Source organism: Lacerta agilis, chromosome 11 (genome assembly GCF_009819535.1).
Source record: "Lacerta agilis isolate rLacAgi1 chromosome 11, rLacAgi1.pri, whole genome shotgun sequence".
In the NCBI taxonomy this organism is placed as follows: Eukaryota; Metazoa; Chordata; class Lepidosauria; order Squamata; family Lacertidae; genus Lacerta; species Lacerta agilis.
Genome location: NC_046322.1, coordinates 24587997 through 24615020, shown reverse-complemented (window position 1 = coordinate 24615020; position 27024 = coordinate 24587997).

The window sequence follows — 27024 nt, the reverse complement described above, 5'->3', positions numbered from 1 at the left end:
AGCTTTCGTGTGCATGCACACTTCTTCAGATACCTGAATATCTGAAGAAGGTATCTGAAGAAGTGTGCATGCACACGAAAGCTCATACCAGGAACAAACTCAGTTGGTCTCTAAGGTGCTACTGGAAAGAATTTTCGATTTTGTTTTGACTATGGCAGACCAACACGGCTACCCACCTGTAACTTAAAAATAAAAGAGTGTGGAATATGTTCAGTGTTGTTGTTGTTGTTGTTGTTGTTGTTGTTGTTGTTGTTGTTGTTCATTTGGAGCCTTTACTTACATAGTTATTTCTTTCACTTTTCAATGATCCATACAAACTTGCAGAAATGTTTTGCACAGAAGTAATACAGATGTTGGAAGAGTCAGGTCAGATAAAAGGAAGTTCTTCACCACACATCACATGGTTTAACTATGGAACTCACTCCCACAGGAGTCAGTGGTGTCCACCAACTGAGATGGCTTTAAAATAGAATTAGACAAATTCATGGAGGAAAAGGCTAATAAATGGCTAGTAGCCATGGTGGCTTTGCTCTGCCTCCACAGTTGGAAGCAGAATACAGTCAAACCTCGGTTCCCAAATGCCTCTTAAAAAAAAAAGATAACATTTATTAAATTTTCCATTTTAATAATCCAATAAAAACCACATTAAAACATTCCAAATTATAATACATTCAAAAAAGCCAAATATTCAATGCCAAATTATATACCTTTTGGGTGATTTCCCATGCTCTGAATTTCTATTTTGGAACGTTTCGGTTTCCCAAATGCTGAAAACCCAGAAGTAAGTGTTCCGGTTTTCGAACATTTTTCGGAAGCCAGATGTCCGATGCAGCTTCCGCTTCCGCTTCCTGCAGCCCATTGGAAGCCGTGCCTCGGTTGTCGAACATTTCAGAAGCCGAATGGGCTTTAGGAATGGATTACGTCCGACAACCTTTGACTATACCCAGTTTCTGAAAACCACGGGAAGGGAGAGTGCTCTTGTACTCTGGGCCTGCTTGTGAGAACAGGATGCAGTGCTAGATGGGTCATTGCCCTGATGCAGCAGGCTCATCTCATGCTATGTTCACACACATTCACAATTTTTAAACTTCCTACGTGCCCAAACATTGGCCAAAAGTAGGAGTAATTCCACCTGCACAACAATACACCACTTTGCTGATGCGGATCTCCAAAGGTGCTGCACTTTCCAGTAAAATTGGATGAACATGTTCTATGTGCTTAGTAAAAGAACCTGCAGATCTGCTGAGCTGTGCCCTGATACTCATAATTGCTATCTGTAGTTGAAGTAAACAAGCAGCTGGAATAGCTCATTACTCTTGAAAAATAAATCCCGTTTTCAAATCTGATTGAATGCAGCAGAGATACGAGAAGATATGAAGGAGATGCAGCAGCCACAAAATCTCTGCTGTTCACAGAGTCCAAACGGGGCTCTGTGTTGTGTGCGCAGGAACAAATGAGGAACTGAAGTTTGTCTGGACTCTGAGGTGAGGAGTGTGTCAGCTGCATGCCTGCCAGAGGCATTTTTGATAAAGTGGCCATTTATCTTTTACCGCAAGGTAGGAAATACATCACCCAAAAAGAGGCCACAGATTTGCCTAAAGCCTACATATGGTCATTGGTATCTATGGAAATTTTTAAAAGATTAGTAAAAAAGATTTTTAAAAGATTAATATAATTTATTATGTTGTAAATTCTTGTTTGTGTTCATTTTAAGTAATTGATTTTATATTTTGTAAGCCACTTAGAAATCTATCTTGGCATTAAGTTGTATATAAATTAATTTATTAATCATCACCTCACCATTGTGGGTAAAACAACCCATGTGCCTAGTATAATTTTAATTGTAATTATGCTGTAATTATACTGTATTGATTTTATGTAATTGATTTTATATTTCTGAGCACCCTACTGCTAGCATAACACTTCCTTATAGGAAACCGCTTAAGGAGTCAGTCCATTCAGTACAATATTATTGACAGGCAGACGCTCTTCAGGGTTTCAGGCAGGAGTGTTCCCAAGCACTACCTGGCAGTGGTGAGGACCTTTTCACACGCACAGGATGTTACCACTGAGCTCCAGCCCTTCCTCAACAGTAAACAAGTTGGTGGCGAAACCAAAAGTATACAGAAACCTATATGCAATTGTTTATGACTGAATGAAGTATGTGGAGTGGGGTGGGGACTTGAATCCTCTCTCCTGCAATCAGAGTGGCTTCACTCATATATCGTGAGCACATCAGGAATGACTCCAAGGAATAGAAAAGCTTCTCAGGTTGTTGTTGTTGATTAAATTTATATAACACCCTATACTTGGGGGTTTCAGGGCAGTTCACAGAATAAAATCAAGATATAAAACCACAAAATACCTCATAAAAACAAAACAACAACCCAATAGCCCCCCCTCATTTTAAAAGAGCATAGGATGTAAATCAGATCAACCAAAGGTAAAGGTAAAGGTACCCCTGACCATTAGGTCCAGTCGTGGACGACTCTGGGGTTGCGGCGCTCATCTCGCTTTATTGGCCGAGGGAGCTGGCGTACAGCTTCCAGGTCATGTGGCCAGCATGACTAAGCCGCTTCTGGTGAACCAGAGCAGCGCATGGAAACGCCATTTACTTTCCCACTGGAGCGGTACCTATTTATCTACTTGCACTTTGACGTGCTTTCCAACTGCTAGGTGGGCAGGAGCAGGGACTGAGCAACGGGAGCTCACCCCGTTGCGGGGATTCAAACTGCCGACCTTCTGATTGGCAAGCCCTAGGCTCTGTGGTTTAACCCACAGCACCACCCGCGTCCCTTAAATGTAAAGGTACCCTTGACCATTAGGTCCAGTCATGGACGACTCTGGGGTTGCAGCGCTCATCTTGCTTTACTGGCCGAGGGAGCCGGCGCACAGCTTCCGGGTCATGTGGCCAGCATGACTAAGCCACTTCTGGCGAACCAGAGCAGCCAAAGGCCTGGTTAAAAAGGAATGTTTTTGCCTGGTACCTAAAGGTGTATAATGAAGGTGCCAGGCAAACTTCCCTGGGGAGAGCATTCCACAGATGGGGTGTCACTGCAGAGAAGGCCTGTTCTCATGTTGCCACCCTCTGGACCTCTCAAGTTATGCTCTATTTGTCACCTGACCAACTTTCTGTCATAATATATCAGTGTGGGGAAATCCTGGTAACAATAACAGTGGTCAGTGCCACTCCTTTAGTCTCTGGAACTATTTTTTTTTTAGTCATGCTATGGAAATTGCTGCTACTACAGTGGTACCTCGGGTTAAGAACTTAATTCGTTCTGGAGGTCCGTTCTTAACCTGAAACTGTTCTTAACCTGAAGCACCACTTTAGCTAATGGGGCCTCCCGCTGCCGCTGCGCCGCCAGAGCACAATTTCTGTTCTTATCCTGAAGCAAAGTTCTTAACCTGAAGCGTTATTTCTGGGTTAGCAGAGTATGTAACCTGAAGCGTATGTAACCTGAGGTACCACTGTATTTATTATTGTAATTGTTTACATGCTCTTCACCGTAACGTCCCAGGGTGGGTTACAACAATTAAAACACAACAGCCAGAGCTTGGATCTATAATATTTCCTTTTTAATAACTATTGGACACTGTTGATAGAAGGAGAAAAAAACCCTGTGTTGGAACATAAGGGTAAAAAATCCAAATGGAGATAATTTTTGTTATTAAACCAACCAAACTGGCCAAACTGCGAGAGGCAGTGAAGGATAGGTGTGCCTGGCGTGCTCTGGTCTATGGGGTCACGAAGAGTCGGACACGACTGAACGACTGAACAACAACAACAAAACCAACCATAATGTCAAAAAATTCCTTTTGCACGCTTTTGAGTTCTCCAGGCCTCTTCATCAACCTAGATAAGAGGAAACAAAGAAAAGGGGTGTGGTGGTGAACTTACTGAGGAAACAGGTAGGTAGCCATGTTGGTCTGCCATAGTCAAAACAAAATAAAATAAAAAGTTCCTTCCAGTAGCACCTTAGAGACCAACTAAGTTTGTTCTTGGTATGAGCTTTCGTGTGCATGCACACTTCTTCAGATACACTGAAACGGAAGAAGTGTGCATGCACACGAAAGCTCATACCAAGAACAAACTTAGTTGGTCTCTAAGGTGCTACTTGAAGGATTTATTTTATTTTGTTTTGTTTTTACTGAGGAAAGTTGATGAAGTCAATGGTGTCAGGCACAGGCTTAAGATGCAAGAGGAGAAGAGTTTCAGGTTGGAGCTACAACAGCTGGGAAGAACTAAAATATATACAATGGCTGATCCCCCCCCCCATTTCTGAAAATACAAAATGCAGCTGTTACTCAGATTTGTCTGCTGATGGAAAGACCATCTTCCTGTTCTGAGCCCTGTTCCTTGTATAGTTAAAGGCAGGATTTAGATCTAGGGCATGGAACCAAATAAGACCATATATATCAGTAAGAGGGGATGCTGAGCGCCAGTTCCTGATGGGCTTTTGTTAAAGGTCTTGGATGCTGCTCCCCATTGTGAAAGTACAAAAGGGCACATCTACCCTGAAGTGAATGAAGAGCCCTTATTGTATGCCTCACCTTGACTGCTAAAGTGCATTATGTCTGATTCTATTCTCTCTGGTAATCAATGCCCCCTTTTAAATATAAGTTCCATGTGTCTCTCGCTTGCTCCCTCTCCCTCTCTCCCTTTCTCATGGCAAATAGTTCGTTTTAGCTTCTATATTGGAATGTGATCAATTTCCTTACATGCTCTTTGTTGTATCACATTGTGTCAAATTCCACTCGAGCTGAAAACATGCTTTGCTGTATGAGTTTGCAGTATGCTTATTTTAATCACCTCCTGCCTTACTCCCGAGTCTCACAGCAAGGACGGCAGATGCATAAATGCTGAGGAATTTTATTTTTACTTAGGGATTTTTCTGTTTACCAGGTATTTTTAACTTACATCCCCCCCCAGCTGTCATCAGTATTGTACATAGTCATTTCAGTTGATTATTTCATATACTGTACTGCATTTAGACTACCTCCATGGTAACCATGGCAACTGCTTCCCGCTAAAGTGCGATTGAGCATGTGGGTTCATATTAATTTAGTTGCTGAAAAGGAGAGTAGCTCTTAGAAGCCCTAAAATCATTTAAGTTATTACTGGCTTTCATTTGAGGTTCAACAAAGTTAGACTATGTGGATTCTCTCCCTCATTATCAAAGCCAAACTTAACTAAAGGTTGAGGGATGCAGGAAGGCTGGGTTCCAATTATGAAGTATCTAGACCTGAAGTTCATCAGTTATGTATGTTTATGTCCTGGCTATGGACGGGAGAAAAATTAGATTCACTTCACATTTGAAGATGAGCTTACCTTTCTGAAAGAAGATGTGCACCAAAAGAGGGATGTCTTAGGCATTCTCACTTCTCTGAATTTTGCAGTGCTGTTCTTCAGACAAGTAATGTGCACAAGAACACATAAAGCACACAAGAAAATGTGCATATTAGTGAAAATAATGTAGGGAAAAATCATTGCATTAGGGGAAATTGCTTCACCAAAATGATTCTATTAGGTAAAATTGCATTTTAAAAAATATGTATCATTAGAACAAAAATTGTACTAAAATGAAGTCTCATGAGAACTAAAAAAAAATGCAACCTGATGTGGAAATGTAGAGAAATGAACTTAAGTTTGGAAAAATGAGAAAGGGAAACGAACAAAAATTGACAGACTCACTTGTCCCTAGTTCTGGCTCCCACCTGGAGATGCAGCATTGAGACTCTCAGCTCAGATCAGGTTACAAGGTGTAGAGATCAAGCAGCCATGTACCTCTAAGGTACATGGCTAGGAGCAAGTTAATACATTGTTCCAACACTAGACATGTCCTCTGAGCTCCACTTTTGAAGAATGGGGCGGGCGGGTACAGTCATTTTCTGTTATTACTGATGTATTTCTTTCTATTTAGAGTTATAGTGTGGTAGATTTTCTATTCTTTTTTAATGATCTTATTGTGTTTTATGTAAATCACTTAGGGATTTGGTATATTAAGCTGTATATAAATTTTGGGATGATTTGTTGTGGTGGCTGTTGCAGTTCAGAAACTGATCAGAGGACTGTTTTGAGGCTGTTTGTTTGTTTGTTTGTTTTTTGTTAATGGCACATGTCCAATTTGCTCTCACACCAGCACTTCAGACAGAAAAAAAAATGTGGACTATGTATTAAAGCAGGAGAGTAATTGTATTCCTAATACCTATCCCCCCCCCCAATCTGTGGCTTGCCCTTCAAGTGTTCCTCAAGTGACTGAGAAAGAGAAAGCTTTTAAATTATTTATTGTTTGTTGTTGTTGTTTAGTCGTTTAGTCGTGTCCAACTCTTCATGACCTCATGGACCAGAGCATGCCAGGCACTCCTGTCTTCCACTGCCTCCTGCAGTTTTGTCAGACTCGTGTTGGTAGCTTCGAGAACACTGAATTATTGTTTATTATTTATTGTTATTTTCTATTTTTTATTATAATATTTATTAAGTTTACAATTTTATCATAATCACATTCCATCAGTTATTCATATCGCCAAAAACACTGCTCACACTGAGCTTTGACTTCCCTCCTCCCCACTCTCTGGCTTTCCTAGGAATTCACCTAGGTCTTAGCATTCCACTAACAACTTATTTACCTTCTTTCTATCTTAATAAATTTTACCTTTTTAATAGTGAATTAGTTCCCAACATTAACAAAATATTTTAACTCAATCCTACAAACATTTTCAAATGTTTACAATGTTCTTTCATATATTGTTTGATAAGGACTGGAGTAAATTCATACAATATATGTTTATTATGTATTAATTAAATTTCTGCAGCACCCTTCACCCGAGGATCATAGGATGCTTTGCAGTATTAAAACATAAAAAATGCATAGCATAATAGCCAGTGCCTTTTTTACTTGAGGTCTTCCCTGGTGAGCTACCTGGCCATTGAATTCTGCACCAGCTGAAGTTTCCAAACCACCTTCAGAGACAGCTCCACAGAGGCAGCCCCATGGAAGATAAATCAGGAATGGTCGTTCAAAATAACAACAACAACAACAACAACAACAACAACAACAACAATAATATTTCTAACACAATAATAATATTATTATTTTCTAAAAGGTGGGATATATTGCAAATAGTAGCAATAATAAATGTTTGCAGAAGGCTATAATGAAAACAAGACAGAAAAGTTTTCTTTGTTGCATGAAAATAATGGCACCACTCTTCCACACTGAGTGGCAGACAATTCACAAATTATGACCCCTTCTCGCTGTCGAATGTGACATCACAGCTCTGTGTTAATTGAAAAACGCACCTACTTGGCTACTGCCATCAGTAAGGGGAGTTGAAAATCTGTCTCAGCAAAGTCCCAGGAGGCACCAACTTGGGAGTTCTGCGTATTTGTCTTCTTTGTGCTGATGCTGTTTTGATACATCTTGCTTAAGTAGGTGACTAATATCTGGGAAGGGAGTGTGTGTTTCATAAAAAATAATAATAATAAATTATTATTTATACCCCGTCCATCTGGCTGGGCTTCCCCAGCCACTCTGGGCAGCTCCCAATAGGATATTAAAAACACGATAAATACATCACACATTGAAAACTTCCCTAAACAGAGCTGCCTTCAGGTGTTTTCTAAAAGCCAGGTAGTTGTTTATTTCTTTGAAATATTTCTGATGAGAGGGTGTTCCACACTGCGGGGGCAACTACTGAGAAGGCCCTCTGCCTGGTTTCCCCCTTCCTACATTGACACACAGTCAAAGAAACAAGATACCAGAGAAATAATGTTCATATTTTGCTGCAGATCAATCATCAACATGCTAATCCTCACTCCCCAAAGGTGTGTTGGATGGATACAGAAGTTTGGGTAGCAGTGGCCCAGGAAACAGCATTTTCTGCAGCAATCCCTATGTAGCAAAACTGCCTCCTCACAGAGGTTAGTCTGGCATCTTCACGACACAGTTGTCATTGAATGCTGGAGACACACCTCTTTACCCTGGCCTCTATATTTTTAGGACCCATCCTTAGTGTGAAGGGTGGGTAATAAATTATAATCATAATCATAATATACAGAGACAAAAGCTATGCATACAGAAAAAAACAGCCAAGTAGGAAAAGCTATATCCATTATGACTGGAGTTTTGAGATTAACTGCTTACAATCATTTTCTATTGAAATCTCTGAATTGAAGAAAAGGCAGCAGACTGGCTCAATCCATGTCAAAAATGATGACTGACTGAAATAGAACTCACATTTTCCCCCCCAGGAACTTTCCAGCAGAAATGAAAATTGCCTTCTCTCCCCCCGCAATGACTTCGCAGCACTCCTGAAAATTCTTGCTTATTCAGTCAAATTGCCCTCATTTGCCTTCATATTCAGTTGCTCTCACTTGCCCTCAGTGGCATCAGCATTCAACCAAATCTGGTTGCTGCCAAGTGGTGTGATGTCATCTCACTCACTATGCAAAGTAATTGAGTGCAGACATGTGGCTAATTCATGTGACTAATCAGGAAGGAGGAGGAAGCAACAGCCAGAGAAAATGGCACCAAAGAAGCAGAAATCAGGGGATGCAATGGCAACATACGTGATTGGGGAAAAAAGAAAGATGACCACACCGTAAGAATTCCACAAGGTAACTTCCCACCATGCAAGAATGGAATGTTTAGATCTGAAACTTGAATAATGAACACAGCCCTGCTGGTAATAAATCTTTGAACTGGTCTGGGATGGAGGAAAATAGTGGTGTTATGGAAAATGTAGAATGTTGGAAGTTATTCTGTATGCTTTTGCAATATCTGTGTTCCAACATAGTGTGGAATATCGATGCTTGTTGTTGTTGTTGTTGTTGTTGTTGTTCAGTCGTTCAGTCGTGTCCGACTCTTCGTGACCCCATGGACCAGAGTACGCCAGGCACGCCTATCCTTCACTGCCTCTCGCAGTTTGGCCAAACTCATGTTAGTAGCTTCAAGAACACTGTCCAACCATCTCATCCTCTGTCGTCCCCTTCTCCTTGTGCCCTCCATCTTTCCCAACATCAGGGTCTTTTCTAGGGAGTCTTCTCTTCTCATGAGGTGGCCAAAGTACTGGAGCCTCAACTTCAGGATCTGTCCTTCTAGTGAGTACTCAGGGCTGATTTCTTTGAGAATGGATAGGTTTGATCTTCTTGCAGTCCATGGGACTCTCAAGAGTCTCCTCCAGCACCATAATTCAAAAGCATCAATTCTACGGCGATCAGCCTTCTTTATGGTCCAGCTCTCACTTCCGTACATCGATGCTTACAACATCAGATTTTTATGTAATTTTGGTTAAGGATCTGCCTCTTGAGAGTGTATTCTTTTAAGAAACATGAGAAGTTTGAGGTCTTATGAAGAGCACAGGCTTTTCCTGAAAAAGAGCCTCAGAAGCTCTTAGCAGGAGGTACAAAGAAATGATGGGGTGTGCCTGGTATGGAACCAGAAGCCAAGGCAAAGCTTTCAGAAAGATAAACGCTTTATAATGTGCTCTCCTTCTCTACTGCTTTCACGATGTGCCCTCATTTGGCAAAGAAGCTCTGCTCCTCTCTTTCTTCTCATTGCACAATTTGCAGATCTATCTCCTTGAAAGAGTCTAAGGATATCAATCAATAACTAAGCAGTCCTCACTTCTGGCATTTGCTTCTGCTGAGTGACGTGACGGATTAAGTAGCTCACCCCTTTCCCTTGCAGGTACCACAGTCCCTCTATTCATGCTATACAATAGGCAAAGAAGAAACAAGAGTGGTGTGTGAGGGAACTAGGTGGAGGTTGATGTCATTCTTCAAACTTCAAAGGTCTAGAATTTTAGCTGTTGAATCAAGAGGAACTAGAATTTCACTGCAACTGTTTTGTTAAAAACCAATTGGTCTGCATGGCCATGAAGGCTGCAGAAAACTTGAAGGCTTCCATACTCACTATAAGGTAGGCCAAAGGCTTTAGGGCTATGCCTTACCTTGTCTCTTGACATGGGCAGAGTTGAGCTTGCCTAAGACTGGTCCCATCACCTCCTGGCAAATAGAACAGGAAGAAATGGAGGCAGTGAGAGATTTTACTTTCTTGGGCTCCATGATCAATGCAGATGGTGACAGCAGTCACAAAATTAAAAGACGCCTGGTTCTTGGGAGGAAAGCAATGACAAACATAGACAGCACCTTAAAAAGCAGAGACATCACCTTGCCGACAAAGGTCCATATAGTTAAAGCTATGGTTTTCCCAGTAGTAATGTATGGAAGTGAGAGCTGGACCATAAAGAAGACTGATCACTGAAGAATTGATGCTTTTGAATTATGGTGCTGGAGGAGACTCTTGAGAATCCCATGGACTGCAAAAAGATCAAACTTATCCATCCTTAAAGAAATCAGCCCTGAGTGCTCACTGGAAGGACAGATCCTGAAGTTGAGGCTCCAGTACTTTGGCCACCTCATGAGAAGAGAAAAAACCCTGATGTTGAGAAAGATTGAGGGCAGAAGGAGAAGGGGACGACAGAGGATGAGATGGTTGGACAGTGTTCTCGAAGCGACTAGCATGAGTTTGGCCAAACTGCGGGAGGCAGTGAAAGATAGGCGTGCCTGGCATGCTCTGGTCCATGGGGTCACGAAGAGTTGGACACGACTGACTGACTTTACAACAAGAACAAGACTGATGCTGAAGTTACTTTTCTGCAGTTACAGGTAGGTAGCCGTGTTGGTCTGCCATAGTCAAAACAAAATAAAATAAAAAATTCCTTCCAGTAGCACCTTAGAGTTTCCCCTGAATCTATTATTAATAAATGTTGCCCTAGTTCAGCTCATACTAGGTGTCTTCTTTCTTCTGCTCCTGGGTCTGGTTGCAAACAATTTGTACAGAAATGTTACATAGATCACTGGTTTTATGCACACTGGTGACAATAATAATAGGGATATCCAATGTTGTCATACCCCTCTGCCCTACCCAAGCCTCCTACATTTTCTCTGGGCAATGGAGGCTCCTCTAACCCCCCAGAGCAGGTGTGGGAAGCATGCAGGGGAGTGCAAGGAGGAGCGGAGGAGGCAGTCCATTTGCAGGAGGGGAAGTCCATTCTGCCCACAGATAGCCACCATTAGATGCTATCCAATAACAACAATAGCAGCTATTTTGTTCTGTATTCCAACCGAGAGAGATGTGGGCTAGAATAAATGCCTAAGTTTCTAATTTTGCAAGGCTCCTCTGAAAATGTAATGCGAATCTGCACGACAACTACAAAAGAGTGCAATAAGACCTGCAACCTGAAGGTGGAACTTCCAGGAGGCTGGAGAAGAGGACTCACCATCATTGCCCTCCCCAGCATTCACCTTTTGCTGCTGTTGATCTCGTTCAGAGGTGAGATGCGGGAGCCAACTGTATATCATCCCCACCCTCTCTGAACTGTATTTAAGCCTATCTGCTGAGGCTCCTCGGAAAAAAATAGGACCTGCACCAACGAATGGACCTTTATTGTCTGCTAACTCTTATTTTTGCTTTGTAATTAGGTCTTCTAGATTATTTATTTATTTTGTAATATTGAATTTATTCACTCTCTGCTAAATTGTTTGTTTTTGTCTTCTTTGAACTTACTGGTGTGCCTTTTCTTCCGGCTTCCAAGCCAGTGATTTGATAATAAGACCATGTTGTGATAATAAGACAATGTTTGTTGTAAGCTGTCTTGGGCACAGCTCACCATGGAAAGGAGGCATAAAACAAACTAAATCAGTCAGTGACAAAGCCTGCGCTAGGAACATCCGAGGGGAGAATGACTAGACTAGGTGAGAGCAAGAGTTTATTTATAGCAGTTACCCATTCATTCTTTGGCAGGAGCTGTCAACCAGGGTACAATATTTTGTGATTCAAAGTCTGGCAAGTACACCTACATGAGCAGCTCCTCACACTGTGCCATCAGGAAACAGGTGAGCGAAGCACTGTGGATGCAATGGCTCTTAAGAAAGTCCTTTAAAAGTCTTTCCATTGTTCCACTTTTTTTTAAAAAAAACAACAACCCCAACAGCCCTGGCTCAATGTGTTTGGAAACAGTCAAAGGGCACTCACCTTCAGAAGAGCAGGTGAAAGAAGAGCTTTCAAATAAAAAGGTCTGGAATAAATGCCATAGAAAGGTTTATAAAGAGAAATGAACTCCCATAAGCCCCCTGCTCACTCACCGGTACTAAAAATAGCGCAGCACTGCCGTCAGATAAAAATCAGTAAAATTGTATGTTATTATTCTTACTGTTAATTTATTAATCTCCTTCTACATAAGCGTCTCAAGGCAATGTATAATAAGAACTGCAAAAAAAAAGTTCACACAAAAACACACACAAAGATACTTGTTAAAGGAATTAAGGAAATCAGCCCTGAGTGCTCACTGGAAGGACAGATCCTGAAGCTGAGGCTCCAATACTTTGGCCACCTCATGAGAAGAGAAGACTCCCTGGAAAAGACCCTGATGTTGGGAAAGATTGAGGGCACAAGGAGAAGGGGATGGCAGAGGACGAGATGGTTGGACAGTGTTCTCGAAGCTACTAACTTGAGTTTGACCAAACTGTGGGAGGCAATGGAAGACAGGAGTGCCTGGCGTGCTCTGGTCCATGGGGTCACGAAGAGTCGGACACGACTGAACAACTAAACAACAACAAACAATTTCAGGATTATGGTAAAGCTATCTATGATGAGTCCTTCACTGCTTTATGCATAAAGAATCATTACTTGAATTATTTTCAAGTAAACAGAAACAGGAGTAATTCCTACTTTACTTTTTGTAATATGTAGTGAACCATTAGTAGTCCTTATAAGATCAACAGAAGATGTGACCAGGGTTATAAAATATGCGTGCTGATGATGTGACGCTTTTATTAACTAATCCTTTAAAGTATGAACCCACATGCTTGAAATAATAGAGCTGTTTGGTCAAGTCTCTGGCTACAAAAGGAATCCATTAAAACCTGAAATTATGGGAATAAATGGGTCACAATCAATTAGCAAATTTGATGAAAGTAAGCATAATGAATTGGACAGCTAAGTGATAAAATATTTTGGAATCTGGTTTTCTTCAAACATGTAAGGGCTGTATAAATTAAATTATGAGTCAGTGATGGTTGCACCGGCAAAATATATTTTATAAAATATTCCCAGATTGGACTTCCATGGTTAGGTAAAGTTGCAACAATAAAAATGCATATAATTCTTAGAATAAGTTTTCTATCAGAAAATATAATGATAAAGATTGACAAAAGGATATTATTGAACTGGCAAAAGCTACTTTCAAACTTTGTGTAGAAAAGATGGAGTTCCCATGGCAACCTTGGAAAAAAGCTACAATGAAGGACGAATAAAACTTCCCAATACAATAGATTATTATAAAGATATACATCTCAATGTTATAGCCCAATGGCTGCATGTTGCAAAGGTGGTTCAATGGTTAGAGCAGGGTTGTGTTAAAAGCTCGCCTGCAGTTCTTCCATGGTACCACAAAAAGAGAGAAAAGGACAACACATTTTTTGGTCATATATAATCCTTGTATAAATGTAGCCTTAGATGTTTGGAAAAACTTAAAAATAATGTTAATATCCAATATATCCTTGCTTGCATCTTTTATGTTTACCAAAGATGTTAAGACTGGAAGACAACTATCTAAGTGGATAAATACTGGTGTGATTACATATAAAGGGATTGTAGATAATGATAACTGCAAAATAACCCAAATGGGTCTAATCCCCACAATGGCTTCAATAGAGACAACTGAGATGGCAGGAGTACTGCCAGGTTTTGAGGAAATAATTTATAAAAAGGAAAATCTGAAAGAGGGTCAATCTAAAATATAGGTTTTTCTGAATACTTAGAAATCACATTTGGTACAAGCTTTAAGGAAAAATGGGGAAAAAATAGGTAGACCAATTTCTGAACAAGGATGGGAATTTCTTTTTAAACTGAAGCATGAACATGATCTCTTTGTGCTAACATTAGAGAAAGTCATTACAAACTGCTCTGTCAATGCTATGTGACTCCACACAGATTGAGTTAAATTTACAATGTCTGTGATGGAGTCCTGGAGATGCGGACATTTGAAGGTGGATATGGAAAATATCTGGTGGACATGTGCAGATAAATGTTTTTTCGGGCAGAAGAAAAAATGATAAAACAGAGGACACAAAAATATATAGAATAAGCAATAAAATGTTACAGAGAATATAAATCAGCTGGAAATATGTTTCTTTTCCACAAATAAGGTTGTTAAAGGAGAATAATCACTTGTACTCATCCCAAGAGCAATATCTCATTCCTCTTTGGTAACAGTAGTTGGAATGTGCAAATATTCTATTCTGCAGCCCAAATCTGTCTCATGGAGGAACTCTGTTCTCTTGAAGCTCTGCAAAATTTCAGTCAAGCTTTGGTAAAATGTTGTGTACCTGAATTCGCTTATAAGGAAAAGACAGTTTTCCAAACTGTTGAGAGACAGAGCAATTCCATACTCATGGCTGTATATAACATCCTGCCTATGTCCAACTGTGAACATTTTAGTGCTACGTAGCACCACCGTTTTAAAACATAATAATAATAATAATAATAATAATAATAATAATGATAATAATGTATTATTTATACCCCACCCCCCACTCAACATGAAAGCTCAAAAAAGCTCTGTGAATGTAAAGTAAATTTATGGATCAATGGTTTAGAGAACAGAGCAGATCATGAAAATCCAGAAGTTAGTAATTCCTAGGCCACGTGTACCACCAACACTGTGGCGAGGTTTCAGTGGAAGATAAAGAAAACATACAATGATGCTGCAAGCTATTGGTTGGCCAGACCACATACAGGTATAGCTCACTCTTGATGTAAGCATACAATGCTCGTATGATGGAGCATTTAACCACCTGAAAGAACTGGGTTTGAACAGCTATACAGATTAGATTGTTGTTGTTGTTCAGTCGTTCAGTCGTGTCCGACTCTTCATGACCCCATGGACCAGAGCACGCCAGGCACACCTATCCTTCACTGCCTCTCGCAGTTTGGCCAAACTCATGTTAGTAGCTTCGAGAACACTGTCCAACCATCTCATCCTCTGTCGTCCCCTTCTCCTTGTGCCCTCCATCTTTCCCAACATCAGGGTCTTTTCTAGGGAGTCTTCTCTTCTCATGAGGTGGCCAAAGTACTGGAGCCTCAACTTCAGGATCTGTCCTTCTAGTGAGCACTCAGGGCTGATTTCTTTGAGAATGGATAGGTTTGATCTTCTTGCAGTCCATGGGACTCTCAAGAGTCTCCTCCAGCACCATAATTCAAAAGCATCAATTCTTCGGCGATCAGCCTTCTTGATGGTCCAGCTCTCACTTCCGTACATTACTACTGGGAAAACCATAGCTTTAACTATACGGACCTTTGTCGGCAAGGTGATGTCTTTGCTTTTTAAGATGCTGTCTAGGTTTGTCATTGCTTTTCTCCCAAGAAGCAGGCGTCTTCTAATTTCGTGACTGCTGTCACCATCTGCAGTGATCATGGAACCCAAGAAAGTGAAATCTCTCACTGCCTCCATTTCTTCCCCTTCTATTTGCCAGGAGGTGATGGGACCAGTGGCCATGATCTTAGTTTTTTTGATGTTGAGCTTCAGACCATAATTTGCGCTCTCCTCTTTCATCCCCATTAAAAGGTTCTTTAATTCCTCCTCACTTTCTGCCATCAAGGTAGTATCATCAGCATATCTGAGGTTGTTGATATTTTTTCCGGCAATCTTAATTCCAGTTTGGGATTCATCCAGTCCAGCCTTTCACATGATGAATTCTGCATATAAGTTAAATAAGCAGGGAGACAATATACAGCCTTGTCATACTCCTTTCCCAATTTTGAACCAATCAGTTGTTCCATATCCAGTTCTAACTGTAGCTTCTTGTCCCACATAGAGATTTCTCAGGATCTCTATGTGGGACAATACCGTAATGCATTTTGCATGGAGCTGCCCTTGAAGAACCCTTTACAACTACAAGTGGTAAAACATGTGGCTATCATGATGCTGTTGACTGGAGTAGGCTGTAGAGAGCTTATGAGGACAATCCTGAAACATCTGCTTTGACTACCAGTTAGTCTACAGACCCAGTTCAAGGTGCTGTCTTTAGCTTTTAGAGCCATGAATGCCTTGGGTCCAGTGTGTGTACATGTGTATGAAGTTCTTCATGTGTTTAAGAACCCTGCAGGCTCTTCATTGGCTGGAATGAGCCCTAGGAGTGTGCAAATGTGTGCACACACAAAAATGAATGGGTGTGGGCTGGAGGCTGAGCTTACTACTGTGATGCCCTCCAGGCCTACACCTGTTCATTCCACAATCTTAGAATGATTGAAAGGGACATTTCTTTCTTCATTTCTTTCTTGGCACTTTAGGGAGGGAACACAAATTATTATTATTTCCTTGATAATCATTATAATTACAAGAACTGTGTTAAGTTTCAAAAAGTTTTTTTTCAAGTGGATGGAATGCATAATTATACAGGAACAGCAATTATCTTTAATTAATTTTCTCTTATTTTAAAATGCTTGGAGAATTTTTCAGTGGGATGCAAGGTTTGTGTTGGGGGCTTGGTTGAAAGGCTGTTTGATTAAACTGATGCATGTGTGGCACTTGAACAGGCTCTGTATCGAACGTTGATAATGGAATGGAACATTGTGGGGGAAATGCCTTTAATAGTCAAGAAATTCAGACTTACAGAAAAGAATAATAAAAAACAAATTTGGTTTAAGACAAATTAAATGAGCACCTCTAATACACAATTTGGTCTTAATGTCGTTTCCTTCAGTATAGCTTGCTCTTTGAACTGTTGAAAGTCACTTGGAGACCTTTTTGTGTTACAAGAGATTAATAAGTTTCACAAACAAATACTGACACCATGCTAGTGTTTACAGTCCAAGTTGCGGTTCAGGATTGTTAATTCCCTGGTATTTAATAACTCTGCCCTTCCTCCTGCCAGAGCCCAAGGCAGCCAACAATATTAAAACACCATTTAACACTATTTAAAATCACAGCAAACCAGTAACAACTTTAAAGACACAGCATCAGGCTGTAAAAATGTCGCTATTCAAATATACAGCTAGCCACCAAGAGCCTAGCAAAATTAATAGGCTTTATGGTAGTGTCTAAATATTGATAATATGAGAGATGATCTGCCACCCTCATTTGATCCAGATTGGATTCCCTGTGCAGGGAATTTCATGTAAAAATACCTTGCACTTAAAGCAGGGTTAGCCAAAATGGTGTCCTGCAGATGTTGTTGGACTCCAGCTCCCTTCAGCTCCAGCCACCATGACCTATGGCCAAAGATGGGAGTTAGTTCAGCAACTCCTGGAGGAAACCACATTGGCTATCCCTGACCTAGGCTGCATCTGCACTATACATTTAAAGCACTATTGTATTGCTTTAAAAACAGTTATAGTTTTCCCCAAATAATCTTGAGAACTGTAGTTTGTTAAGGGTGCTCAGGGTTGTTAGGATACTTCTATTCCCTTCACAGAGCTACAATTTCCTGAGTTCCCTAGAAGAGAGGTTGATTGTTAAACTGTCTGGAAATTGCAATGATTCTGAGCATCACCTTCCACCCATAAATGTTAAGATAGAGACAAAAGTGCCCACTTTAATCTTATGCTGGCATAAGAGTAGTGTCAGAGTATTAATATAGGAATAGGTCAAGAAAAATGAGTAAGTACGAGAGAGTGCTTGGGGTGCCAGTTACAAAATGGCTGCCGTGGACTTCCGGCGGCGACGCCATTACGGGTGGTCGTGGGCTGCTTCGGCTGCGAAGCACCCAGTCCATCCCGGGGGTTAGGAGCCCTGCCACCGCATAGCGGGGCTCCGGTTGGGGTGCGGGAAGAGCGTCCCGCACCCTGGGCTCCCCGGCTGTGCCCGTTGTGGCTCCGAACCCTTCCCCCGCTCCCCCTGTAAAGGGGGAGTGGGGGTAAAGGGACGGCGGAGCCGGGCTATAGGGGACATGCCCCAACCGGGATGTAAATGCGGCGACAAAGCCTGTGATGAGCGTCTAAGTTCTACCTGTCTTTAACGAGCTGATAAGAACCCAGTGATTGTGAGTATCTGATTGACTCTTTGTATTCTTGGAACGATCTGGGGGAAAGAAGAAAGGCAGCCCGCCTCCCTCCCTTCGGGAGATGAAAGAAATTAACCGTTTAAGTGACTGCTGCTACAATAATCGATAGAAAGTATCTGGAATTTGAAAACTGAGACTGTTGAGATTTCCCTTCGGGGGTTAACTGGGGAAAAAATATCTCCATTTGAAGTTTTGGTCTTTATACTCCGGCTTCGGAGAAATGGCGACGACTTGGACTGTCGTGGGAAAAAATTGAGACAAAGGAAGGAAGAGACAGGAACTGAAACTTGACACTCACCCTCCCTTCTAAAATGCTGGACTTTGTGTTTGCACTGGTATTGAACTCTGGTTTAAAGGATGAGGAAATGCTCACTGTCTTGAAGCTGGAACTGCTTAATCGGAAACTACAAGTTTTGAGTGGAATTATAAATAAAAAGGATTTACTTTCCACGGAGGAGGCTTTTCAAAAGTTTTATACAATGGAATCAAACCTTGGCAAAGAGCTAGGAGGGGTGCTTGAAAGATGGTTCGAAATGGCTGGGCAACTCCGGGAAAAGGAACCGATTTCTGGGGGTGGCAGCCCTGGAACGGGAAAATTTATAATATCCAGACTCCGAGGTGGCAGCTCGGGGGCAAGGGACATGGAATTAAGATTTCTACAAGAAGAAGAAGTATGGCACAAAGAAACGGAGGAGCCCAGAAAGGAAGTGATGAACACCCTGAAGCTCGATGCAAGGTTTGTTGTGAATGCTGCCTGGATCTGTGGACACTTAGAAGAAGACAATTGGAGATCTGGTTCTGGTGAAAGACAGAAAAAGACAATGGACAGAGGGGGAGTGGGTTGAAGTATTAAATGTATAATCCAGATGGTCTGTCATGGTATCCGAAATCGGAGTGTGAAGTCTGTTAATTATAAGTTTATTTTAAATAAGTAAGGAGATATTGAATCTTAAGTCAAAAGCAGCATGATAAAGGACAGAAGAAATAAGCTTAGTTATAAGAATAATTGGTTATGATTTAGGTTATAATAGAAAGATTAAGATAAGTGTGTTATTTTTAAGTAAAGTTAAATGTTTTTTATATAGAGAAAAGTTGTTAAGGAAATAGTATATCGATTTAAAAACGAAGGTGAAAAGGCGGGGGAAGTCAAACGTCAAGATTCAGAAGTAGAATTTTTTTTTTTGTAAGGTATACAAACAAGAAGAAGAATCCTGACATTATGTGTATTTGTATTTGTTTTTGTATTTGTAGGTGTGGGGTTGGGTTTGTGTTATATTATGAAAATGCTAATAAATTCTGTTTAAAAAAAAATGGCTGCCGTGGTGGCATATGTAGTGTATAATAAAGAAATTTCTCCCATGACTGCATTTCCATATGAGAAAAGGCTTAATATGTTGAATTTTGCCAAGGAAATAGACACAAGCAGGAAAAGTGCATTAACTGGGATGGGGAAACTGCAGCTCTTTAGGACTCTAGTGATCCCTATCTCACTCACCAATCACAGCTCCAGCTTCTGTCATTGGCTAAAAACATTGACAGATAGGAACAGCCAGGCTTGCTCATTTTGCAGAAATCACTCAGAAGCATAGGTAGCATTTACAGGTGCACATTTTGCTTCATAACTTTCTTTCTAGGAGCCCCATAAGAGTCTGGGTCGGCTGACTAGAGACACCAATTGTACCACTGTACAAGCAGTGGGTTGGCAACCCCAGGCCTAGCTGAATAAGAAAGGAAGAGGTAAAAGCAAAATGCTATGGCAAAGACCTTAAGCTTTCTTAGAAGATGCCTTTGGAATTCTCAGCAGTCAAGGCTTGACTGCTTTTCCCACAGTGGCTATAATGTGTAATCAGGCTTTTTGGATGTAGCCCTGTGCCCACATAGTTCTGAGTACTTGTCAGGCTGCTATTTGTGCAAAATTTCATACAATCCGCGTGACTGAAAAAGAAATCGGGAAATCTAAATGCATGATTGTAATGGTTTTTGTTTTTTTAAAACTTAATATGGCATCAAAATAATGAATGGCTTTTGGGCAAATGACTAAGCTGAAGCTATCGATGAAGCTACTGAGGGGTGGAATAGGTTCATTTTCTTTCTGTTCAGCATTTAAATTGCTCCAATCTTATGGCACTAAATCCAAGTAGTGGTGTTTCTGTATAGCGAACCAATCTTTAAAATGCACAAACAAAACTCAAAGGGGAAACCACTGAAGGTTTCATTTTTACAATTAAAACAATTAACAATGATCCAAATACAAAATACACATTCCATGGTTCACTTCATTATTTTCTTTTCCACTACGTATTCTAATTATTCCCAATATTTTCACTTTCTTGGTTTTATATTCCAGTAATTGTTACTGCTGAATTTACTGTATTACTGTAAACTTTTTAATATGCTTAACAATAATTTTTTCAGATAATCCATTTCACCTGCCGTTCTTCCTATGTTGGTATTGTGCCCTCTTTCCACCACAGAAGGATTCTCAATCCATCAAGTCACATGCCTGACAATCCATCAAGTCACATGCCTGACAATGGGGGGAGGGGGGGCAGAACAGAGACCGGAGATGCGCAGGAGCAGTATGAGACTTCTTGGGAAACATCTGGGAGAGGAAGAGCCATAGAAGGGGTGGAAAGCAGGGACCTTCAGTCCTGGCAACTGCTCTAGAGGGGCAAAAGCGAGTGTGAAATGTTGTTGAGTTGCATGCTGTTTCCTTGAATAAAGAATTAAATTCACTGATGACTGAATCTGCCTCTTCACTGTGACCTGCAGAAAATATATTTTTTTGGGGGGGGCTTAAATATTTTATTGGGGGCCCAAAGGGACTAGGACCCCATAGAATTGGCACCTATGCCCTGAAGGAGGTGCACAGGCTATCTCAGAGACACAGAGGGAGCTACCTCACTGCCTAATTCTGGGGCTGGTCCTGGGCTTCCATCTGTCAAATCCTGAACACAGCAGACAGCTGGATACTTATTGGAGGCTACTCCAGTTCTGTCCAAATGTGTCTGTGTTTGTGTGTGTGCGCGCACACACATTTTTCAGGGAAACAAAAGACAAAGGCATTATTTCTACTATTACTGGGAGTTAACCATTAATTGCTAATAACTTTGCAGTTCTGATGTGAAGCATCATTAATAGCTGTAAACAGCTTCACAGCTTTTTGCAGAAGTGTCTCCCCCCTTTTTAAAGTGAAATGAGATGGTTTTCTTCTTTAAAATCTAGCCCCTAGTTTTAATTAAATATTTTCCTACATGAAATCAAGCCAAATGTCGCATCGGTACAGATGGCTCCTGGAAGCTATAGTATAGACCATTCAAAGGTGTGTCAAGGAAAGTTCAACAAAACGAATTGAACATTCTTGAGAATACTTAGCTAGGCAAAATAGTTTTTCCAAGATTTTCTGCTATAGAATAAATGGCTTTTTGTAGATAGTGATAAGCGTAGAGGTTATTATTTTTCACCTTCATTTTAAGGCTTTATTGAAAAAACAGCTTTTTAGCTGTGTTAGGATGAGCATGATAGTATGACACACTGATATGCCCAATTGTAGCATCTCAAATTAGGAATGAATTTGTTGAAACTGTTGTTGCATTAGTATGATACTTCAATTCAGTGTTGTCAATGCATGCCCATCCCCTAAAGGTGGAAGCAAAGAAAACCTACAACTAGTTTCTCTAGACAAGGGAGCAAACCCAATTCAAAAACCTTCAATGGGATCTGTGGCATATCTGTACATTCCATTCACCCAATTTAGAAATGGTTCATTTGCCCCAAACTTGTGAACATGGATTAACATAGGACTCACCGTAATGGTGCCTGTGAGTGCCAGTGTGCCTGTCAGTACCTATGAAAGGTCTCAGAAAATATCTCCTCAAAAATTTACAATGCACAAGAGATTGTTAATACTAAGCTAGAAAAAAAAAATCTGTCTCTAAGCTTGTTTTTCTGGGTTGGTAAAATGTAGGTGATGAGCTATGTAAAGTCTCCAAGTGAGAAAACAAGAAAAACTTTCCTTTTCCTTTTCAGAGAGAGGTGATAGGAGGGCAAGAATGGTTAAGTGTTCTGCATACTCAATTTGTGAGTAGTCAGATTTGATGTTTACATTAGACCCCATTACATGTTCTCAGACAATCATCTATTATTTTCTTAAAATGCAGTTGCTAGATTTCTGAGGGAAGCAAGAAGGGAGCTTTACTAGGTGCACTTCTGTGGTTCACTAAAATAAATTAAAATGGTTTGTGGGCAACTCAAGAGGAATGTAGGGAGCTAAATTTGGTAGTAAATCAATGGGTTGTTTCATGTCACATTTTGACACAAAGGAGTAACAGTTTTACCAATAAAATGTGTTAGCTGTTTAAAACTCATATACTGGTTCATTAATATAAAGGCTAGTTCAGATCAATATTTCATTTGGGATTTATGTGACATTAGAAGTTCAGTGGAACGAGAAGGACATGCCAGCTTTACAGAGAAGGCAAAACACCCTTTCTCACCATGTGTGGGTAGTGACAATCTGATCAATATTGATCTGAACAGGAAAGCAAAATCTAACTGAGCCCACTGAGGGGGTGGGAATGGGAGTGGAATACATCCCAGGGTGTCCGTCTTGTTCCTTCAACTTGTTCAGTATCTAATAACAATAAATCACACCTTCAGAAATTGGATCTTCACTTTCTCCAAGGACCTCAAGGTTTCAAATGATGAGGGTTATATATTTGTTTGTTTGTTTTTTTAATTAAAAACATCTCTAAACTGCTTATTTTTTTAAAAAAAATCTAAGCAGCATACACACTGCGTATAATCTAAAAAACAATATCAATTCAAACAAAAAAATACATTCTAAAACCAATAAACCAATATAAAAGCAAGAAAACCTGAGATTCAGAGGATTCACCTTTATTAGCGGATAAAATCCTGTGAGGTAAATTAGGTAGAGAGAGGTTTTCCCAGACCTACTCAGTGCATTTCCTGGGTGAGCTGAGATCTAAACCCAGGTTTCCCCAATCCAACACTCTGTATAATGCATTGTGGGCCTTTATTCTATCTGTGCCATTGTGGGGCCTTATTTTATCTGGTTGTCTACTTCAGGGTTGGAGAACCAGTGGGCCACCAAATAGTGTGAGACTCCCAACTCCCTTCAATCCCAATTGACAGGGGGTTGGACTGGATGGCCCTTGTGGTCTCTTCCAACTCTATGATTCTATGATTCTATGCCAGGATTGTTGGGAACTGTAGTCCAGCAATATTTGGGTGGACACAAATTTCCACCCCTGAATCTACCTGCTATCACCATGTCACAATGCACAGCTCTTGCTTCTCAGCTCATCTGATGTCATTGGAGACCAGTAATAAGTAAATTAATTAATTCACATCCAGATCCATATCTTCCAGTCCCATTTCCTTTTGATTGTGGTTTTCCACCCCCAAAATAATAATAAATGGCTTCCAATTCCTTTCCCCCTATACTTTTTCTAAGAGTGTTGCCAGAGGCTTAGTAACATTTTCCTCCAATTTCACTACAAATTGTATGTAGAGTCCTTTTTTCTCAGCTCTGTCTCTGCTAGCTCAGGATATTTCTTAATCTCTCAATCAAGGGTTTCATTCCACTCCTCTAACATCATGACTCCACCATTTGGCTGTTTCACTCCTCAAAGCACCTGTGTGGAGGTCTTCTCCATTTCATCATCTACTGCCTCCAGCTTTACTATTCTACTCTCCTGTTCTGGCAACTCTCCATCAATATCCCCTCCCCCAGGCTCTGTGTGTTCTCCAACCACATCTTTACACAGTCCATTTTTATCCACCATTTTATGCATCTCCACTCTGAGTTGTTCATTCAGTAGTTGCCGCATGATGCCAACAGTCATACATACAATAAGTAAATAACTATGGATTATTGTTTTAATATATGACCACAGCAAAGAGACTGCTGTGGGAATAAAGATCAAGGATTTATTGTTTCTCGTTATAGGAGGTAAAGCTGTTATGTTGGATTGGAGGAAGACCATTGTTGACTTTTATCCATAATTGGAGAACATCTTTTAGACTTTTTGTGTGGAAGGAAAAATGAATGAACTTGAGATTCCCACACATGAAGACTGGAAAAACAATGCTCAGTAGATGGAAGAACACCTGGATACCACTCTGGAATGAGCATTTTGAATACTTTGAATAACTCTTGTACATACAACTGATAGACGGAGAATTGGAGGTCCCTTTTATTTATTTATTTTTTCTTATTTTCCTTTTTAATTTTCTCATTCCTTTTTATCTTTCAGTTACTTTTGCTTTTGCTTTTTTGCTTTGCTCTTGCTTCTGTTTGTTTTTAAAATATTCTGGGTCAATGAAGGGCCTGCACACAGATGAAGGTAATGTATGGTTGGTGAAGGATTCTGTGTGAGAGGCAGGGAAGGGAAGATCTCCTAGAGTGGGAGGCTGGGAGAAGAAAGGGAAGCTCCCAGTTGAGAGCTGGGAGAGTCTACCTCTTCCCATGTGAGACAAGAGTTAAGATCTACCTGTGAGAGAGGACTTAGCATCCTCCTCCTCCTCCTCCTCCTCTCCTCTGTTTTTATTTTTGTTTAGATTAGTTTGTTTTTATTGTAATGTATTGTGAAAAGTCTTAATAAAATCTTACTTAGAAAAAAAGGAGTGGCTAACCTGGTTCCCTGTAGATGTTGTGGACTGTAACTTCCATCAGCCCCAGCCATATGTGAAATGAACACTCTGTTATCATTGCAACCACTGAAATGCAACCACTTGGCCAAAACTAATACCACTGAGTCTGTGGAAAAGTGGCAAAGCATGACGTTGGCATGGGAAAGCTGTATTGCAGAACTGAGAAAATACTCCACAGCAACAGCGGCATCAACAGTAACTAATAAATGTACTCCTATAATTACTCTGTAGTCATTGTGAGCACTTTCAACTTTTGACTTGCATTGAATGGAGGTATTGTTCTACTCCCTTCATTAGAAATGATCGGGCACAAACAGAATTTATACAAAATGCTGTTTTTCATTTCCCCAAGTACAATGACAGCAAGACACATCTGGAAGGACTCTCTTGCCTTCACAGATGGAACTGAGCAAACACTTCACAATGAATAATTTATTCGGCAGATAAATTTAATGTTCCCAATTCGTTCATGAACAGATCATGAAATTCCTCTTTATTCAAAATTATTCATGAAGTTCTTTAGCAGATGACTTTCTGTTCGCATCTGGTGCATGGAGAGTTTGCCTCACATATTTACAATTTGCATTTCAAACTCTCTCAACAAAACTTAGGAAAGATTCTGCTTTCTCCCCACCTCCTGACAGGACAGAACTAAGGCAAAACCCAGGAAAAACGAAGTGTGGACACTGCTAGTGTTAGGTGTCTCAATAGTGTTCTTATACAGTTTAGTCATTCAGTGGTGCTGGTTCTTAGTGTGAATCGTTCTTAGTGTGAGAGAGACATTTCCTGACTGGTGTGTTCTCTAAGCCCTCCATGATGTAATAACAGAAGTCACATTTGAAGCCCACACATTCCTAACTGGACAATGGAAAGGGCACAATTCTGTTTAACAGAAGCTTTCAGCTTCTAAAATCTAGGAGTATTGGCTTAAATTGAAAGAAATATCTACTTGCTGTCACCCAGCAACAAAACAAAGTGAAAGGAGTACAGCATATAAGTTCACTCTTTTAAGTTGTGGGGAAGGAATCTGACAATGTATATCCTTCAGCTTAGCTGGTCACAATCACAACTTTGAGAGCGTTCTTCCAGGTTGATGCCCGTTTCATCCCCATGAGCAAAGGTAGCCAAAAAGATGTCACCAATAAGGGTCACAACAACCCTACAGATGTTGTGAAGTACAACTTCCATCACCCTTGACCACTGGCCATGCTGGCTGGGACTGCTTTATGAGAGGGCCTGCTTCTATCAAAGAGCTCAGATACCTGGAGAAATTGTCAAGTCATTTCATAGGGTGTTGCATGAACAGGTAAAAAAGGTAAAGGTAAAGGACCCCTGACAGTTAAGTCCAGTCGCAGATGACTCTGGGATTGCGGCACTCATCACGCTTTACAGGCCGAGGGAGACGGCGTTTGTCCGCAGACAGTTTTTCCGGGTCATGCGGCCAGCATAACTAAGCCACTTTTGGCGAACCAGAGCAGCACATGGAAACGGCGTTTACCTTCCCGCTGGAGCGGTACCTATTTATTTACTTGCACTTTTTGGCTTGCTTTCGAACTGCTAGGTTGGCAGGAGCTGGGACCAGGCAACGGGAGCTCACCCTGTTGCGGGGATTCAAATCACCGACCTTCTGAGTGGCAAGCCCAAAAGGCTCAGTGGTTTAGACCACAGCGTCCCTATGAACAGGTAGCAAAATATAAATTGTTTGGAATTCTGGACAAAAAGCTTCCTGAAAACAATGCAGCTATTGAGGACTCAATCCCTGGCAAATCCATAGAGATGGCAAGACAATCTGAGTTGATCAAAACTCAAATCAGGGTGCAAAGGAAACTTGGGAATTAATACTCCCAGCTGATCAACAAACTTCTTTGAAGGCTCCCTGTCAGGCAAGGGCTTTGCAAGTGCAAATTGCTGGTGTTTGCAAAGGGCTTTGCAAGTGCAAATTGCTGGTGTTTGCAAAGGCACAGGGCTCTGCAGGCCCCATCCATCAGCTGGTGAGCTGTGCCTGCAAACCCTTCTTTGCCAGGCCTTTACTTGCTCCACACCTGACTCATGATGTCAGTTGTGGGGCAGATGGGCTTGGCTTAGCAAAAATGGTCTCCTGGGACAAATGCGGAGGGGGCAACCAGACCCAAGGAGGCCCACAGGCTCAAAGTTCCTACTGCTGTACTAGAAGTAGCTGCAGCAGACATTTTGAAAAGAGTCTATATAAAAGCAGCACAAAGAAAAGCTTAGCTGCAGCAGTGGAGCTAAAACCTAGCATCCAACTGTTTAAAAAG